The sequence below is a fragment of the Lepisosteus platostomus genome, chromosome 13 (genome assembly GCF_059453375.1).
Source record: "Lepisosteus platostomus isolate fLepPlt1 chromosome 13, fLepPlt1.hap1, whole genome shotgun sequence".
Classification (NCBI taxonomy): domain Eukaryota; kingdom Metazoa; phylum Chordata; class Actinopteri; order Semionotiformes; family Lepisosteidae; genus Lepisosteus; species Lepisosteus platostomus.
The window spans coordinates 36,873,166-36,888,876 of NC_142623.1; the positions used below are offsets into that span (position 1 = coordinate 36,873,166).

Here is a 15,711-nt window from a genome sequence, read left to right on the forward strand (position 1 = left end):
AGAACCAAGTTATTTAAATGGTATTTTGAAACACAGGTGAAAAAAGACTTTTATAATCTGACTCCGCATTGTATTTCTAAAGCAACTTTTGTTGCTGCCTACTACAGAAGCTTAAATTTCATAGGAGATGAGAGATTTAAGTATCATTCCACTGAGTGTGTACTGCTACATCATATAATTTATTTCATCCAGCCCCCATTCTGACATTTGACATTTCACAGTAATGTTGTCAGGATTATGGCTGTAATTATTGAAGAAAACAGGGGAAAAACCCAGCAGACACAATTTGTTGCCATTAGGCATCTTTTAGTATTCTGTAGCCCATTTAATTAGATGTAGGTGTGTTTTTTTATAACAAGATAATAGACATCTACGCCTGTAATGTATTACTCATCCTAAGCTAAGTATGAAATTCAGTGTGGCTTAAAAGCCTTATCCAAACAAAAAAAGTAGTTATTTGCTTCAATTTTATCTTTAATAAAATCTTACCCGCAAACAAAGTCAGTGCATAAAAGCAACCACTCTCCCTGAACAATATTATACATCTGAAATGAAATTATTCAAGAGAGTAGCAATTGGGAAAAAGAGCCAGAAGGCAACAAAAGCTTTATCAGTTAATGTCTCCAAAAACAAAACATTCTTCTGTCAATCTGTCCAGCTAACCCAAGCCCTGCTTAAAGGCAGTCAGTTCAAGGATCTCCATGTGGACAGAGATAATAAAAGTGCTTCATGAAATATAAAGAGAAGCAAACAAAGTGCCACTCGAGGCCTTGTCTTAAGAGCAGTGCCTCACCGGTAAATCACAATGTTCTCACATTGACTGTTAATCACACTTTCTTTCCAATCTGACATCTGCCGTCATGGATCAGGGCCTTGGCTGTCTGCCGGGGACACTTTCTAGATAAAGATATCTCCTAATGCTTTCTCTTTTCACATAGAAAAATCCCATCTGGCCTACGAAAATCAACGTCAAGCTACGGTCAGAGCTAGGAGTCAGTGTTTTCATTCCCTGTAGACAATGCTCTTAACCCTTTTGTTTCCATCACCACAGTAACAGCCCGCAGGCTTAAGATAAGAATTAATAAAATCTTGTTCACTAACAAAGATAAGCACACCGGCCTTAACGGGGCTGTAATACTTTGATAAATGCAGCCCAATTTATGGTTGAGCCCTGTCCTCCCTATCTTAGTGATCACATTCATCACATTTTGAAACTTAGCATCCAAGCAGAGCAATTTAATTTCACTTGTTTTGGTTGAGGCGTATACAGTACAAATCTTTATATCCAGGAGCTAAATAATATTTGAAATTCCACCTCCACAAACTCTATTTGTGCATCTGGTCGATAAATAAAGCATAGCTTTATTATAACTATGCAGGCTTTGATGTAGCATAATAACAACACGTTTTATTCTATAACATAAATTGTGTACATTTTCCTATTGAGCAACAGAGTTAAAAAAAAAACAATTATCTCACAATGCAAATCCATACTGTTAAATTCCAAAAAGTACTTTGAATGTTTTCTTGTGAAATGTCTATGATATCTGCAGCAAAAACTCAGTGAATAAGCAAACACCTAACAGTGAGAAAAGATATAATGTGTAAGCACCAGGGAGAACAGTGAAATTTCACTTTGCTAAGAGATCGATCTTCAGGAGACAGTTGGCACCTGGACCCTGCCTCTCACGTTTCCTGCTCACAAATGATGGAAAGAAGATCTGCCTTTGAAAGTCAGTTTGGAAATTTTGCCAAGATTTGATTATGCTTCATACATTATAGTTGCACCTTGACTGGTGCCAACTGGAGACCTATGCATCTTTCTTAAGTTTCAATTTGGAAAACTGTAGTTCATCAGCACTATAAACAAAAACACTCAAAACTTCAGTGACACTCTCCAGGAATTCCCTCAGGGCTCAGAAAACAGTGCTGGGCTGAGGAGAGGGACGACTGTGTGGATAATCTGTCTTAGTCCCACAATAGGTATATGGCACAAGCAGCACCAAAATAAGCAGCCAAATTTACAGCTCACAAGGTGCCTTGAACTTCAATAATCCTTATGCTTTCACAGCTAACTCAGACTGTCCAGAATTTGGAATTACACAGTGCTATGGAAAATAAATTAATCCACAGGACATCCATCAAAAAACACCAAATAAACATCTGATCTACAATGCAGGCACACTAATTTGGTGTGTTTATGGTATAAGATTTTGATCCATGAAAGGTTTCTTCTCATAAAGGTAATAAAATAAAAGACGTTTGCTGGTTAAAAGTGTAACAACTTTTCACAAAGAATCTGTCTTTTCTGTAAAGCAATGAGCCATGAAAACCCAGAAGCCTTTCAAAGTATCAATTAATAAGATCATCCAATGTAGAAATAATTCTGTATCCCAGTATTGCACTCCCACTTAAAATATTTTTCAAATTGACCTCAGTGTTAAGTATCCAAACCTCATAGGCCACAAGGCATCTTTGGCCATTTCAAAGTTTAACTGACAGTCTTTTTATGTGCTTCTAGACATGCTGTGACTAAGCTTTATTCCTTTCTTTTCCTTCTGAAAAGTAAACAGCTTCAGGGGGTGATAGCTTGTAGAGACTGCAATCAAATTCTCCCAAGGCAGGCTCTATGAGACAAATCTCAATCTGGCTGAATGTGTCAGCACAGCAGTTTACGGATATACAGTACCACTTGTCTAGAGATTCTTGACTGATGTGCAGCAGCCAATAGCTCTGAATTCTTTACTTACAATTTAGTTTCGGATTTCTTGCCAGCTCAATGGCGATTGCCATTTTATTCCATCCCCCCCAAGTCAATTCTTTTTTGGGTTAAAACCACCCGACACAGCAGGATACATGTAATTCTGCAATAACTGCTTCTGCTTTAAATGGATTTCAACACTGAAAAACACAGTTTGTGATAAGGCGCAGTTATGTATTGCACAAAAAGATTGCCTGATTTTTGTTTTGCTGCAAAGGATTTCATGGGCAAGCCCATAATAAAACCCAGGCTATTATGCCCTTTAAAGAAGCTATCAAGGATCCAAGTGCATATTTCTTAATGGTGTACCAGACGTTATAGCTTGCCGAAATGTTTCTGAGATTGGGTTTCACATTATTATAGCCTCTGACCTATTACAATAATGCAATGCAGTGTTCTCTCCAGGTCTGACAAGGACATTAGCACCCCAAAGCTACAGAATCCAGATCCTGCCAGGAAGAAATACACTGCTCAGTAGCTCAGAATGTAATAAGGTATAATGTCTAATTCCAGTTTAGTAAGGGCCAAAATCACATACATCCCAAAAAATACAGTCACCTCCAAAATGATTGGCACCCTTGATAAAGATGAGAAAAAGGGCTGACTTTTTTAGTGTGCTATCATTAACAAAGCTAACACAGCTGTTTTTATTACCCTCCTATTCCTTTCTATCAACTTGAAAAACTAAACAAGCAGTGTACCACTATTAAAAAAAACAAGACATATGGTAATTTTCTTTCAGTGCAATAGTAAGAGGAAGTGATGACACATAAATATTCACCCCAATAAAAAAATAATCTTTTTAGGTAGCACGACTAGGTACAAATGCATATACTATACAAACCCAACATACAACATGATTTAAAATCTTAGTAATCCAGTAAGTTTCAAAGGCTGCAATAAATTATTCATTTCGGAACCCTAAGAACAATTGCCATTTCATCATTAGAATAAGTGGAAATTTAGTGATTCAAAGTGTTTTGAGTAGAGACATGATCTTAGAAAATGATATAAACATGCATTTGTGACAAGTAAGATATTGATCAAATAAGCAATTAAGTGATTTGTAACTGAAGAGAACTGTTGTCCTTGAGGGGTTAAGAGTTTTGGGTCATTAACTCTACTGTTACACAGTTTTTGCATCCTGGGCACAATGTTTTGAACTGGAAAAAGAAGCTTTCTGATCAGGAATGTTCTCTAACAAATCATCTGCAATTAATAACATATACTTTTTTCTCAGACTTCAGACATGAATGATTCAATGGTCACATATAAAACCTGATGCACAGCAGGTCTTCAGGAGAATGCCTGATATTGGCACTTTATACCATCCATAGAACTAGTGTAAAATATAAATGCATATTTTTCAGATTTCATTTGTAAAATCTGTTTTGCTAATGATAATAACTTTTTGGAAGGTACTGCACTATGCTGTGATGCTTCATATTTATGCTCCATATGTCACTTAGAATGGTGGAATGTAATGGCATCAATCTTTACAAAAATAATGAATGTCCCCTTACAGTTCTGAAACTAGCATCACTTACAGACAACTGGAACACAATAATGCAGTTCCTACTGATTCAGAAACATCTACATCAATTTCAATAGAAAATAGTGGAAATAGAACATCATAATAAGTCATTAAGAGAAATATTACTAAGGGAGTGAAAAGCATGAAAAACCAAAGGTCAGATAAAACAGCATAAAATTAAAAGCTTATATCTTATTATCTAATATCTTATATAATTATGATTTTAAGCTTCAGAAGATTTAACTTTTCAGAAATAAAAATAATTCCTTATACTAATAACCTCTGTGTTGCAGCTGTTTACATCTTTACAAGCAGGTCATTAGGGAGGGAATCATAGACAGATCCAAAATGTCTTTTTTATTGTTTCTAATGCATGCTCCAGAATATGAAGTGCAATCTATGAACATTTAGTTACTCACTTAGCTGAACATTGCAGAAATTTGCATTGTGCATGCAACTTAAAGAATTAAATGCCGAGTTAAATGCAGGACTAGGTTTAACAGAAACATGTGTATAGGAACTAGTTAAGAGGGGAAGCACTGGTAAGTATACCTCTTGGAGCCGTGAGAAGGATTATCACACTTTTATAAAAGTTTAATGAGTAATAACATGGTCAATTTAAAGTTCTGCTAAATCTAGGTAATGCACTGGTATGATCAACCATGATATAACTCTAGTGTGTTTTCTGATGTAGTGCCAGTTTCATCATGGAAAAGGAGACTGTTGCCTTACAAAACCTACGAGCAAGAGGATGCTATTTGACCCAACTGTGAACACTAAGTGTCCCTTAAACTCCTCATCAAGAAAGGCTCCCTGTCCATTCTCACCACAACCAGTTTTATGTCTACCTCTATTATGAAATGCAATCTCACATCTTCTATAGCTCTACAAACCTTAAGAAAACATTGTCGTTTAATCCTCAATCTTCAATTTCTGTTATTTAATACAATACTATTACTAGTATAGACATTAGTGAGAAAAAATAAAGTGCTTCAGTGAAACTCAGTATAATACTGCTTTTCAATACAGTTAAACAAATACTTTAACTAGGGTAAGAAGAAGATGAATTTTCACTGAATTTTCACAAGATCCCAGCCTCAGCAATTGGGACACAATGCTGTGAATCTGAAAATTAAATAATAGCAGGCATCCCCTATCTTATTAGACATCAGCATCGGCCGGTAGGACTTGCTTTTCATCTAGTATTCATTAACCGTTAGTCAAGTCTGCCTTCCAAGTGCTGGGCTGTAATCACTGGGGCATGCTGCCTCTTCATCTGTTCTGAGTGATGCCAGAAAACAGCACAGATTTGCGAGCCTCTGTAATTAGTACCATTGGGGCATGATTAGGCCACCCTAGGTCCTGCTCTCAAGTAATCATTCTGCTGTTTTTACAAATTATAAAGCAGAAGCCTACTCTTGTGGGTGCACCCACTGATTACTCTCCCTCTATCAGGCTAAATGTTGCTTTTCACCCCGGAGTCGCATTATGGAACGGCTTCCTATGCACAACCTAAGGATAGACCTGCCGGAGTTCTTGAAAATGCACAAAGATCCGACCTTTCACAGGCATCTGGTTAGCCTCTATCTCTTTCTCATCCTAGCGTTAATCCCGCATCAGCAGGGTCCGCTTGTCGGCACGCCAGTCTCCATTTGGTGGTTTGAACCAAATCTTTGAGCTGACGTTGCCATTAAATGCGACCGAGAAATACTCCAACCGGCGTGTCGCTCCACCTGCTGTCGGAGTGGTGGGGGGGAGGAGAACAAAGTAATGTAGCCAATTCATAGAGGGGGATTATTAGGAGGCATAGGAAATTTGGCCAGGATGCTGGGGTTACACCCCTACTCTTTTCAAGAAACACCCTGGGATTTTTAATGACCACAGAGAGTCAGGACCTCGGTTTTACGTGTCATCCGAAAGACGGCGCTTGTTTACAGTATAGTGTCCCCGTCAATATACTGGGGCATTAGGACCCACATGGGCCGCAGGGTGAGCACCCCCTGCTGGCCCCACTAACACCTCTTCCAGCAGCAACCTTAGTTTTTCCAAGGAGGTCTCTCATCCAGGTACTGACCAGGCTCACACCTGCTGAGCTTCAGTGGGTATTCAATTGTAAGTTGCAGGGTGACATGGCTGCTGGCCCGGTAAGTCTCTATCTAGTAACAAAATAATAAAAAAAAGGCAACTAAGAAAAAGAAAATAAAAAAACTCCATTTACTTGATACCCGCTGTTTAATAAGGATGTCACCAGGGATACTGGAGTCAAAAGGCTGCATTGAACTGAACTAGCAAGATGGAATGAATGGCTGCTTCATTTGCAATGTCTCAGTATACCAAAATCATTTATAACTGTTTTTCATCATATAACTTTATTTTTTATGATCTATCAGAAATGTGTTTGGCTGTTGGACTGATAGATCAAAGTTATACAAAGTTATTCTTTGTATAAGTATGTTTTACCCTCAGCATTCTGGAGTAGAAAATAATTGTTCAGCAGTCTAGAGTAGTCTAGCTAAAGAAAAATATTTAAAAAACTATCTTTAATGACAAAAATGTCTCTTCCATCTAATTGTACCAAATTAAACAGATTGCAGTGCTGTGCAATTCTGTAGTGCTTAACGATACAGATACAGTTTCAGAAATTAAAAGGTTCTGTCACACAAAATACAGCAATCTTGAGACAGAAATGAAAATAATTACTGTATATGCAGGAGATCCAGACTAAAACATCACACTTTAGTCAACTCCCATTTGGAAAAGGGCAACACTGGGCTATGGTCCTTCATACTACAATTCAGGTTGTTAAGTAGTGAAACTTGCATGACGGATTAATAAAGAAAAGGTTAAAAACAATGCACCATCTGGGATTTCTGACCTGCATGCAGAGGCTGTACAGTAGGTACCAAAGTGGCATTAACAGGTCCAAATAATATTATCTGGTCTGCAAAGGAAATGTGGGCTAGACTAACCTTGGTAGGAATCAGATCCTGGATTGGGCTCAGGGTTATATCTGATTTATTAAAATCTGATTGCAGAAAATCAAGGTCTGCCTACATTCCTTTTTGTACCTGTGCAAAAAAAGTGTTTGACAAGGAACGATTTGGCATTCTGAACAGCTGCACAATTTGCAGTTGTAATTTGTAGATCTTGACTGCTGTTTGTTGCATGAAATATTAACCTGGGTAAACATCTGAGGCCTGGCATGCCAGCCCATGTTTGAGAAGCATTTGGACCTTTTTTATTTGGCAGGGCTTTTAGAAACCTGAGCCCAGTCGAATCCTAGTGACTGAAACCACCAAAATATAAAGAGCCAGTAGATCTTAGATTTTTAGTTTTATAACTGTTGCTCTTTTTATTAAAAGGCAGAAAGTCCATACATTATTGTTCAAAACATCACAGTCAATTCAACCTCAGTAACACACTTTGAGCACAATGGAATGTAAGTCATTGTTTATAATCAGGTTTCCAATATATGAACATTTATTTTGATTTTCTGTATATGTGTATATGCTACAGCTTTGTAAGCCTACAGAAAGCTCAGAGACCATTATGTGAAACTGTTTGCCTACATAACCTTACCCAGCATGTGAAACCAGTACAGTTAAGAAGACTCTGGCATGGGATGGACATTCTCCGAGTTGCTTTGAGACTGGTGAATAATTTAATGCTCATCACGGCTTCTTTGTTGGCACTCAGTTGTAAAACAGCTGCATTTAATGTAAGTACAGATTAAAAAGACGGCACTAAAAATGCTATCAAAAATCTAGGCTGACTGAGTCTGAGTGTCAGCAGGAAGCGTTTCACTTGGCATTGCTCAGCTCCGAGAGCTTTTATCAGAAATCATTGACAAATTTGTATAGTCTGTTTTTAGTACTGACAACAGTTCCCTGCAAAAGTAATGAAAGGGGTGAGATATCATTTTGCTGATACTTAAGGGAAAATGTGGGCCCAGGGCAACCTATAAAATGCAGGGATATTCCTCTAGTAAAGTGGATTATCATGCAAATATCAGATATAAATTAGCTATTATGGATGCCCCTAAATGCATTAGTTAAATTGTCTTCATCAAGACAATTACATCCAATTATTCCCAATACAAGATGTCTGCCTATAAGTATTTCGCATTTAGGAAACCTACAGAACAGCTGTCCACTTGCACCGGGGGTGATTGGTATAAAAACACATCTAAAAAGTTAGTGTTTATTTATAATGAGTAAACACTAATGATCTGGGCCAGCAGCCACATTACCCTGCAGCTCTCAACTGGCTACCTACTGAAGCTAAGCAGGGTTGAGCCTGGTCCATACCTGGATGGTTGCTGCTGGATAGCCGGGTAGGCTCCAGCTTCCCACAACACCGTATGGTATAAAGTGGTTTGGCAAATGACATGACATGAAATTACTAATGATCTGGGTTTGTTCATTGTTGTATTGTTTTGAACTGATGCTCTCTCTATATATGCCTTAGAGAGTAGCAAATACTTGGACTGGACCTTATGATCTGCTTGATTTGTGAAAAACAGACAAGCATAACTAAACTGAACAGCAGACCATTAAAAGGTCAACATGCTGTCTGTGTGAGGAACAGCTGACTAATCCACACATAAAAAACGGAACTAATATTTTCAATCGGGAAATCATGATTGAGTCTTGCAAACCAGATACACACAAAATGTCTAACAACAGATACAGCCTAATGGAAAGTAAGCAGTGAATAGTGTGATAGAAGTCTAAAGGTTTAAAGAACTGCAGGTTCATGTTTTTGTTGAGTACAAAAAATTGAATTAGTTTAATATTAGAATTTAGAATATGGTTGAAAACAGAAAGTTTTAGTTATCACTAGGATTATTTTTATCTTTGGGTCTCATTTTAGTCATCTACAGGCAACCATGTTCAAAATTATTTGAACAGGCACTTTATCTCAATATTTTGCAACTGTCTGTTGCTGGTAATAGTTGCTATTATTAAAAGGCTCTTGTACTCTTATTTAAAATAGCATAGATTTCTGGGTGTTGTGCAAAATATATACTACCAATCCATTAAGCGAAGTACACTGCATGGATAGAATCTTATAGTGGTATTGAATTGACAGAACTCTCAAATCAACATGGATTTCTTTCATTAACAAGAAAGAGCTTAACAATTACTACTCATTGCTGGAGAGAAAACGTCAAAGCTCCCTAAACTGACATGAAAGGTGCTGAAATTAGATATGGATAACATATGTTTCTTCTAAACAGACACAATGTTTAGTGTGACTGAATTTGAGACACTCGTTTATCATCAGGGATTCTTAATTAATACTTAAAATACTTCATATATTATATTATATTTCTTAAAACAGTCCTGATCAAACACAAAATACTCGACACCTAATCAAGAGTACTGTTTAAACATTAGACTTATGTAATGGCATGATAAATAGAATCAATTGCCTCACAGGATTATTGCTGGGATTCTGTTCATGTATGGGATCCTTTTGGGATTCAGCAGATTTTTATGGGATTTTGAAGGATTGTATAAATTATATGTACCGTGTATATAAATAACTAATGTCCGTTTTGCCAATATGCTTTTTTTTTTATAATTCATCGCTGAATTGTTTTTGACTAAATGTTTGCCAAAAAATATATTGACTATTCTATTGCTTTTAATTCCTTAACATGGTTTACCTGTATGGCCAAAAGAAACAGATTTGGTGCAGATAAGAGATCAAAAGTGACATCTGGAGAGTGATTTGTCCCTGATTGCCCTGTCAGAACATGTCAGTGTCTAGACCTCCCACTTGTACATTTGCATGAGTCACAGCACAACAAGCTGCATGGGGGAAGAATGGAAACTTTGACAGGCATGTGTAGTGGATAAGCAAACAAGACCTTCTCCAAAACACTGGTGTTATTTTTTGGTTCATCTGAAATTACAAAATGTGAAAATCCAAAACAATTGAATTTTGGTCTCACTCTTTATCTTTACTGCTACTGCTAAAACAAACATAGCTAGCTGCAACATTAAGTGAAACGTAAATGTCACTAGGTTGATCGAGCTTGGCAGCAGGCTAGTTTCCATTAGGGAAGATTCCTGTTGTTTTTTTTGCCCCCGGTATTGTTCTCTTTTTAATTAGTTTTGTAAAATGATAATAACACGCTGATCTTGAATTTACGACTTAATACATTTGCAGGATAAGTGAAGTCACTAATGACTCCCTCTGTCTGCAGACTCATTAGGCTTTCATTTGTGCCCGCAAAGGCAACTCCCTCTGTCAGTAATTCATGGGTTTATTGCATTCTGACAAGGAGACAGCTTTTCAATGCTTACATCTTTTCTGTATCACTAATAAACAATATTTGATTATGATCTTATTAAAAAAATTATTAAATAGCTTGATAGTGGAACATAAAACCCTGTCAGCACTTCACTTCTGAGCTGTACAGATACTTATTAACAAAGGCCAGGATTAACTCAGAACTCTGGCACACCCAAAGTTAATAAGTCACAGATCTAGTACTTGAGTGCTTCTACCTAGTAGCAACCTGGCTCCAAGTACAGATTTTACAAATTAACGATACTGGCCAACTCTAGATTGCATCTGCTCCCAAGACACAAAATACTTTATGTGGACCAGACAATCCACTTACAAATGCTGTGAAGACTTCAACTATGTGCCCCCAAAAAATCCAAATCCAAAAGTCAAACAGAAAAAGATAAGAAATTCCCATAACTTAGTTTGTCTGAAGATTTGTGCAAGATTCGTGTTATGTACCAGTGACAGGGTCCAAATGGTCCAAGAGAGGACTAAAAGCCTAATTACCTCAGAAAGTCTACCCTGTCCAACTAAATTCTGTTGGTAATACGCTACATTTCCATTCTAAAAGTTGGCCTGAACCTCACAAATTGTTATTTGGGTGATAGTCAGGAAAACATGAAAATCCATTCCACTTCTTCCTTTTTTAAAATCACTACAGCCCATGTCTTTGCCCAGAGAATGAGTAATGCAAAGAGAGAACAATGGGAGAGCTGTCTTCTGAAAGGAAATCAGAAATAAACTTCCAAGCAATGCAAAGTCAAGCAGACTAACCATGTGCTGACAGAACTGCGTAGTTTCACTGTCTATTTTAAACCCTCATGTAGCAGACATCAAAAGATCACAGGTCACTTTCACAATAAAGCATTGATATGGATGTAGTTCTCTGAGCACAAACAAAGCAAAGAAGATCATTTATTTTCTGAATACTAAGTAGAATGTTTTTACCCCTTTCACTATACAGTATGTCTAAAAGTGTCTGATTTACCCTGTTTCTTTCTGTTGATATTTCATTCTGATAAAAATATACATTATATAAAATATATATGATACAACAAAATACAACCTGCCTTTTCTGTGTGACTCTACCTATTGTTTTTCTGCATCTTTGGTTATTATAATTTCTAGCACAACCAGAAAGGAGAGAGTGGAACTTAAATGAAGGCTGAAACATCTCATCTGATTGCTGATTTTTTCTACATATCTCTCTGTCAGGCCCTGTTTGTAAGCAATATACAACAAAATAGCCATACCAGGTGAAGAACACGCTTTTAAAAATGCGCAGATACCAAAACAATTACTTATTAGTTGAATGTCAAGCGTTACAGCCCTAAGGGACCTGAAGTCAGGATCCATGTAATGAAAAATCCACTTCGGAAATGTCTCAGCTGGGTTTCAAAGACAAAAGGTGTCCACTGCTCATAACACAAACACTTGTCCCTGCTGGCAGACTGCCCAACAGCCTGTGAAATTGCTGGCTGAACAAAAGTCATATACTGTAAGTGATAGGGTGCTCAACTCAATTCAATTCTGACAGGCTTCCATGTTATACCCCAACTAATGAGCTTTCGTTCACACCAAACAAATGTAAAGCAAATTGCCATACCTGAGTAATAACAGCGTCAAATATGAATTACAACACAAGACACTACATGTGCAATCTACAACAAGTTATTATCTTCTCTGATGGTATTACAACCTCGTTTAAATGCTCTCACGTACTCAAGTGTGTCAGATTATGTTCCAACACAAGATTATGTTGTCCGTTCCAGCACAAGCCAGATTGTCATGGTTCTGAACATTTAATCAGGTTTGGTTCACAAGAATATACTGAACTCTGAGGGAGCTCTCGCATTCTTTTTTTTCCCTTTCAGTTGAAAAGAGATTTTCAAGCTGAATTATGCTTTGGGGGTCCACAGTCAGACAAATTTCAGAAGACCAAGATGTTTTCAAGAAAAGGAAGGCTATGGGCCCTCGTAGAGAATTCTCATGAAATCAGACACACATCCCTCCACTCTGTTTGCTTCTAATGGTCGATGGTGATGTAAATGAACGATTAAAAATCTAAATACCCATTTAAAGTTCCTGCAGTAATCATTGGCTCCAATCTACTTTAAGAATACAGTATATTCAAATATTTTTATATAAAAGGTGTTCTTCCCTATTCAAGAGATCAATTAACAGCAACCTGGCATCTTATCCTGTCAGAAAAGGTGGGACAGCAGCCTGTATTTTACAAGTCATGAGAATTGTAAAACACCAAATAAACTAGACAGAATGTCTCTGTAAGGTGGAAAAGAAACAGCTCCTGGTAAAAACCTACAAGTAAATGTATAAACTCCACACAGAAGGTGCCACAGCCCAGAATCAAACTCGGAACTCACATGTCCTCCACAAGGTTATAATGAGCTGTGAAAAACAGAAAGAAAACAACTACCTGTATAACCCTTCACACAGAAAAAGTACAGACTTCTCTTGCATTTCTGGAACTTTAATCTGATACCTGATTTGCTTTTTTCCCAGTCTTTTAAGGACATTACACCATATTTCCAGACAGGTTGCTCCATGTTAAGTTTAAAGCTGAAGGATTTTTTTACAAAACAAGAAAGCATGCAAGTGCATACCTTTGCAAATGTATACAATTTTTGTAAATGTTTTGATAGGATGCGAGCACAAGGATTGCTGCCTGGTGACAAAGTGCAATAAACAGATACCATCATATCTCTCTAACAAGGTCAGTCAATTTTAGCATTACACTGTGGAAAGTCAACAAGTAAAAAGTGTTAATTGTTTCAGATAGCTGGCAGAATGCTTCAGAGGCCTGGTATATGGAAGACCACACTGAGTTAAACAAAAAAATGATAAAAATGGAATAAACCCATATGTTGCAGTTTAACACTAATTAATCGACTTGAGGCAAAAACAGACTACAATGTTTTTAAGGAATATTCATGGCTATCAGCACACAAGGAGGAAATAAAAGAAACTGTCCAAGTTTTATTATTTCTAGCAAAAAAAAATATTTCAGGAGACATTTAAGAATCAAGATTAAAAACAAATTCAGTCGCACCCAAATTATTAACAGGTGAAAAATTAACCTTTTTAAAAAGTACAAAAACATCTACTTTAATTTGAGGAAGAAGATGCTTCTTAACATACTACCTACTACATGGAGAAAATAACTTTCTGTAACACACTTGCAAATAATGGGTTTGCAGATAAAGAGCTAAATTCAATCAAGACCCAAGAATTGTCAGCCTAATCTGCCTCAACAGTAGGTAATACTGAGAGGTTGCTTTCTGTTTTTTGTTTTACAGAAGTGCTTGACACACAGTATTTACTGAAAATTATAAAAGTGATTGAGAAAAGGCTACTGTGTCATGAAGTCACTTGTAAGAAGCCACTTATGAAAGAACTAAGTATCACTATATCCATAAAGGGCAGCTAATGATTAAACAACAAGACCAGACACGTAAATATTGTGGTTGGGTCAGGTTTAACAAAAACATGTATGCTCAGCAATAAAATTAAACATGCTGGACTTCACCTTGATCCCTCTGCAAATATGTACTCTCCGTCTCACTGCAGATGTTTGATAAAAGCAAATAATTTCAAAGTTTTCATTCATTTTTGCAGATATTTTTTAAAGATCCATTATAAGAACACAACAGGCTTTACTCAACCTTATTTTTTTTTAATAATGCAGTGCACCACCGCTTAAGAAAGAACATACAATCAAACCATAACTCAATACCTGCTCACACAGTAAAGCTGTGGTTCTTCAACCTTCAAGTGGTGAGAGATGCATTTTTTGGGGCGCAAGACATGCCCGATTTTGTTTTAAGGCAAATCACTTAAAACACTTATTAAGTACAGGCTTGTTAGTACTAATACTTCCATCACATTTTAAGGTAAATGTTAAAAAGTGCGGAATTTTTCTTGTTTCTTAATTTTGCTGCAAAATCAAAATAAATATATAATTCTCTGTCTTTAACTCTATAGTTTGGTATATCTAAGGTTTAAAGAACCAATCTACTTCAACGATTTTTGATAAGGAGAGTGAGACCATATTTTGAGAACCAAAGGGGTTCAGGCTACAGTAAAGGTTAAGAACCTCTGTAAAGAGTATCAACTGTGGTAAAGCATATTTTAGAGCTTATTTGCACACACTGAATATCTTCAGTTTGTCTACATTATTAATAAGATCTCATAATGAATTCTACTCCAATAAAATGTCAAAACCAAGCTTTTGAAACCACCAAAATGGAAATAAGAAAATAAATGTCAGACTATATTTGTCAGTCATGGGATTTTCATCTGCTAATGGTCATGGTGTGATAATATTCTCCAGGAGACCACTGTCCTTCGTGGCTTTCAATTCGTACATAACCCATCCTTAATTGGAACTTACATAATCAAAGCAACGATTATTTCTACGAGACAAAAGCTGCCACCAATAAAACTTCATCTAGTAGTTTACATAGTATTTTAAGGGCTAAGTTCAGAACAAATAATGGTTCTGATCCAGCGGTTTCAAATCAAGGAACAATTGTTTTGTTAGCTGCAAGCTCCTTCTATGGCACAATTTCAAAACATCTTTAGAGGTGGCTCCTTGCAATTAAATATCGTTATCACAAACTGCCTTAACTTAACTGTCTGGGACACAGGCATGAATTAAAAATTATGGGCTACTACAGAAATGTGCGATATCGCAAGGCTACAGTTTCAGGTCTAATAATTATGCTCACTCTCTACAGGCATTTGTGATGCATCAGCTGTCTGTCACTGTATCATAAAGGAAATATTTGTTATGCAATTCAGGAGTTTCTAGTCTATTTTTATATAATAGTAATTGCCTGCATTTGTATAGTGCTGTTCATCACCAAAAGATCCCGAAACGCTCTGCATATAGGACATGACACATTCCATCCATACGTAAAAGGATACAAATGTGTGGAACACATCTAGTTAATTCGCATCTTTTTATATCATTGATCTGAGGATGGCATCTAGACATTTCTGGGGGAAAAAAAACAGGATATCACCTTAAACAAGAAATCCAGGAAGGCTGTTCCAGTTTCCATGCTTCCACAAACCCTTAGTGGAGCTGATGTAA

At 36.8% G+C, this 15,711-nt stretch overlaps 1 protein-coding gene across 2 annotated transcripts in view; it reads right to left on the reverse strand.

Annotated features, from left to right (window-relative positions):
- Positions 1–15,711, reverse strand: part of mgat4b (alpha-1,3-mannosyl-glycoprotein 4-beta-N-acetylglucosaminyltransferase B) — a 112,115-nt gene that overhangs the window by 60,332 nt on the left and 36,072 nt on the right. The window lies entirely within an intron of this gene.